Source organism: Portunus trituberculatus, chromosome 50 (genome assembly GCF_017591435.1).
Source record: "Portunus trituberculatus isolate SZX2019 chromosome 50, ASM1759143v1, whole genome shotgun sequence".
Taxonomy (NCBI): Eukaryota; Metazoa; Arthropoda; class Malacostraca; order Decapoda; family Portunidae; genus Portunus; species Portunus trituberculatus.
Window position 1 is genome coordinate 15,003,893 of NC_059304.1, and position 5,000 is coordinate 15,008,892.

Sequence of the window (5,000 nt, forward strand, 5' to 3'; positions counted from 1 at the left end):
AGAAGAGTATTATTAGTATTGAAATGCACACACACACACACACACACACACACACACACACACACACACACACACACACACACACACACACACACACACACACACACACACACACACACACACACACACACACACACACACACACACACACATCATAAAAAATGGTAATGATTAACAACACGGCACATCTTTCACACATTTTCTCACGAGTATAGCAAAGCGGTGTGGACTCGTGTTTTGTTGCTTGATTGAGGGTCGTGAGGGTGGTGAGGGTGGTGAGGGCGGCGGTTTAGTCTGGGGTATTTTGGAGTGCCCTTGAGTCAACTTGTTAAGCGGAGTCAGTCACGTTTAGGAAAAAATAATTGGTAATCGGAGTAGCATGGATGAATTTTCCTTTCGAGGGGAGCTTAGGGATGATAATGGTCGATGGAGAGAGAGAGAGAGAGAGAGAGAGAGAGAGAGAGAGAGAGAGAGAGAGAGAGAGAGAGAGTTACTCGTATTTCTCGAAGAGGTTTCAGGTTAAGAAATGCTTGTTTGAAAGATAATTGCTTTCTCTCTTTTCTCCTCTCTCTCTCTCTCTCTCTCTCTCTCTCTCTCTCTCTCTCTCTCTCTCATCCCCTCCCCTCTCCTCCCCTCCTATCCCCTCTGCTCCCCACACCTCCCCTCCTTCTCCTCCTCCTCCCTCCCCTCCACTACCCCCCACACCACCACGAGTAAGCAGAGTTAAGGAAAGCAAGACTCGTGTGATGGTGTGGAGTGGTGTGGTGTGCGGCGGTGTCCAGTGTCCTCAAGGGTCGCTGCAGGAGCGTCACCAGGCCTCGGCAGTCTGGAGGGGCTGGGAGGTGGGTGGAACAGTATAGGAGAGGTGCTGCAGGTTGTCGTGTCCTGCCGCATGTCCCAGACTGTGCGTGTCTGCGGCTCGGCCATCGCAGGACTGTAATTTTAGCTGCTTCATCCCCCGCCGGCTGAAGAATCCCATGGCACTGAGTCCTGACCGGCGCCTCCTTCTTGACCACCACGGCAGCCCTTAACCTCTCCTCCTCCTCCTCCTCCTCCTCCATCAGCCACGAAAGGACATTCCCGCGTAATGACAGTCTCGGACATCGCTCGCTCACTACGACGCTAGAAAGCAGAACATAAAACACGGTGCTTTTTATTGTTTTCCCACCCCGACGGCGACTGGCTGAGAGAGAGAGAGAGAGAGAGAGAGAGAGAGAGAGAGAGAGAGAGAGAGAGAGAGAGAGAGAGAGTGTGTGTTGACTGGTTTTGGAGGTTGCAAATTAGTAGTAACAGAAGAGAAAACCAATGGATATAAGACTTGGTGAAGCAAACATATATAGAGAGCTGCGTCCTTTCTCTCTCTCTCTCTCTCTCTCTCTCTCTCTCTCTCTCTCTCTCGTGTCTTCTCCGTGGCCTCCGTTGCTGCTGCTGCTGGTGCTTCTCCTCTAATTGGGTTAATGGCCATGTCGTTAATCTGGGCGGCGAAGCAAATCACCAACATTACTTGCCATTATACCTGAGGCCGCCACGGGACTGCTGGGCGAGGCTGCTCCTGGTGATGACGATGTTGGTGCTCTTGGTGCTCTAAACTAGTGCTCCATTAATCCTGTTTGTTGGTCTGTTTTGTAGTAAGGGTTATTTTGTCATTTTTGTAGGCGTCTGTAGAGGAAAAAAATTATCTTGGTCTCTGTTAATATGTATGGAAAGAATGAAAGCCAAATTTGGTCTCTCTCTCTCTCTCTCTCTCTCTCTCTCTCTCTCTCTCTCTCTCTCTCTCTCTCTCTCTCTCTCTCTCTCTCTCTCTCTCTCTCTCTCTCTCTCTCTCTCTCTCTCTCTCTCTCTCTCTCTCTCTCTCTCTCTCTCTCTCTCTCTCTCTCTCTCTCTCTCTCTCTCTCTCTCTCTCTCTGTGCCCGGAATATATAAAGGGGTGGGGAGAAGAAAGAGGGGCAGACTGATTAAGTAATGTTCTGTGTCACCCATATAAGAAAGGATAATGAGCTCTGGCCGTCGGGAAAGGAGGGAGGCAAGGATGGAAGGAAGGAAAGAGGAAAGGTAAGACTTGTGGCTTGGAAAGAGTGTAGGAGGAAGGTAAGAAAGGAAGTGAATAAGGTAGGACTTAAGAAGAGGTAAAAAAGGAAATGAATAAGGATGAAAGGTAGAAGAACTTAAGAAGGAGGAAAAAAAATTTGGGGGGAAGAGAAAAGGAAGACGCTAGGGACGAAAAATTAGACATTTCATTTTAGAATTAAAAAAAGAACGAAACTTGAGAGGCGAGTTGGTAGAAGAGAGAGAGAGAGAGAGAGAGAGAGAGAGAGAGAGAGAGAGAGAGAGAGAGAGAGAGAGAGAGAGAGATTAAGAGAGGCAAATTGTGTGTAGTTCATATTAAATTTTACATTAAGAACATAAACACGAGCATATAAATGAATAGAGACCACAAAGGGCAGAGAAGAAGGAAGAGGAGAAAGTGGCAGAGGGAGGAAAGGAGAGCAAGAAAAGGAGAAAAGGAGAAAGGGGAGTTGGAGGGAGGGAAAACCAGTGTGCGGGGAGGGCAGGTATCCTTATCCAAGACTTCATCAGGGCCAGACGAAGTGCCCTGAGGTGGCCTTGTAACAGGGGCCACATGTCTCCTTGTCGCCCCTGCCACGCCCCTCGCCCCGCCGCGCCCGCCTCGCCCCTCTGCTGCCCTCCTGGAGACTTGTGCTAGCGATTTGGTGTGGCTGGCGTTAGATTTCTGCGGTAGACCTGATGTTAATGTTTTTGGGTGTTGTTTTGTGGTTGGTTTCATTATTTTTGTTATTATTGTTTGTTTTATTATTGTTATTATTATTATTATTATTATTATTATTATTATTATTATTATTATTATTATTATTATTATTATTATTATTATTATTATTATTATTATTATTATTATTATTATTATTATTAGTAGTAGTAGTAGTAGTAGTAGTAGTAGTAGTAGTGGTAGTAGTAGTAGTAGTAGTAGTAGTAGTAGTGGTAGTAGTAGTAGTAGTAGTAGTAGTAGTAGTAGTAGTTTTGTTGTTGTTTTTGTTGTTGTGGTCGTCAATGTGGCAATAGTAGTTATTGTAGTAATGATATTTTAGTAATAAAAGTGACTTTGCAACAGTAACAGTAGTAGTAATAGCAATTATAGTAGAAGTAGTACTAGTTGTTGTTGTTGTTGTAATAGTAAAAGTAATGATAATGGTAATAGTAGTAGAAGAAGCAACAGCAGTATTGTTGTTTTTGTTATATCTGCTTTCGTTGATTTTTTTTTGTCTTGCTTTTTCTATCTTTTCTATTTATTCATTTATTCATCTATTTTTGTATTCATTTATTTGATTTTTGTCTTGGTGATGTTTTTATCGTTTCGCCTTATATTTTTTCAGGATCTTTCAATTTTTAGTGTTTCTCTGATCGTGTTTTTTCTGTTTTTGTCTCGTTTTGTTGTTTTTCTTGCGTCTTAACGATTCACATGATTGCGTTTCCCAGTGTGTGTGTGTGTGTGTGTGTGTGTGTGTGTGTGTGTGTGTGTGAGCTTCTCGAGAGTTGCCGTAAGTAGTAATCATTCCGAAGTTTTGAGGTGTTCCGCTGCTGTTCATTTGGTAAAGTTCATCCTATCGTCATGCATTCCTGGGTTTTCGGGAGTTTCCTTCGTGTTGCGCACTATGAAGTCGTTTCCCTAATTATGGATTCTGGAAGCGCTTAACGTTTTTCCACCTGCATGTGTTTTGGTTTTTACTTTTTCCATCTGTCTTGTTTTTTTGTTTTGTTTTTTTGTTGTTTTTCAAATATTTGTAAAAATCTCCTGTAAAGTTGATAGTTTTGGGGAATTTTTGTGGTGTTTCTATTAGCAAGCTGCGTCAGTAATGATTTTAGGGTCTTTCTTTCTGTCTCTCTCTCTCTCTCTCTCTCTCTCTCTCTCTCTCTCTCTCTCTCTCTCTCTCTCTCTCTCTCTCTCTCTCTCTCTCTCTCAGATGGATCACTATCATTCTAAATTAAAGAATATAAATCTAGACGTTATTAGCATCATGATAAGACTCTTCCTCCTCCTCCTCCTTCTCCTCCTCCTCCTCCTCCTCCTCCTCCTCCTCCTCCTCCTCCTCCTCCTCATCTTCCTCCTTCTCCTCCTTCTTCTCCTCTGTTCTTGATCATATCTTATCCCCACTGTTGTCTCTTCTCTCAGCTTTGTGTTTTGTCAATTTGTTTGGCTTTATGTGTTTTAGCTTCTTTTCACTCCAATGTCTTTAATTAATAGATCTTCACTCTAATTGTCAATGTCCTTCCTCCGCTAAGTGCTATCTGATTGTTATTTAAGTTTAGTCCTCCTTGTTCCTTCTAAATTGTTCCCAATGTCTTAATTTCATTCCCTCTTCCTCACCATTCCTCGATTTCACCAGGCATTACTTCTCTCTTCCTCTGTCCACCCTTTCCTTCTTCATGTTCCCCTAATATCTCACTCACTCCCGTCCATTGTCACTCCTCCTCAATCAGGTGTCTTATCCTCTCCTTCCCTCTGCCGCCACCTGTGCCGAGGGCTTCCTGACAGGGTGGCGGGTGGATGGTGGTGTGGAACGTCGTTCACCTGGGAACCCTGGTTACCGTCTCTCACGGGTGGCCATTACCGGCAGGTGGGTCAGATCTGCCCCAATTAAGGTTCCGCCCTTGCTGCCCTTTGCCCTGAGTGGCTCCGAGAGGCTCCCAGGCCTCGACACGCCTACAGGGCAACTGCCGACCACCGTCCCCTCTCGTCTTCTTTTCCATACTCCTTCTCCCGTCCCTCCTCCCCTTTCTTCCTCTCTTATCTCTGCTGCCTATCTCATCCTTCTCCTAATTCCGTTCATATCTCCATCCTGTTCCTACGCACCGTTCTACCTCACGTTTTTCTTCCCCTCCATCACGCCCTTTCAGTCCTCCCAGCCTCTTTTCCACCTCTTTCTTCAAGCCCTGTCCTCCCATCCCTGTGTCATGCACGCCCTCCTGCTTCCTGTCCTGTCCGG

The 5,000-nt window shown here is 45.0% G+C and overlaps 1 protein-coding gene across 5 annotated transcripts in view; it reads left to right on the forward strand.

Annotated features, from left to right (window-relative positions):
- LOC123499517 overlaps nucleotides 1-5,000 on the forward strand; it is a 418,310-nt gene that overhangs the window by 355,227 nt on the left and 58,083 nt on the right. The gene's annotated exons all lie outside the window — the stretch shown is intronic.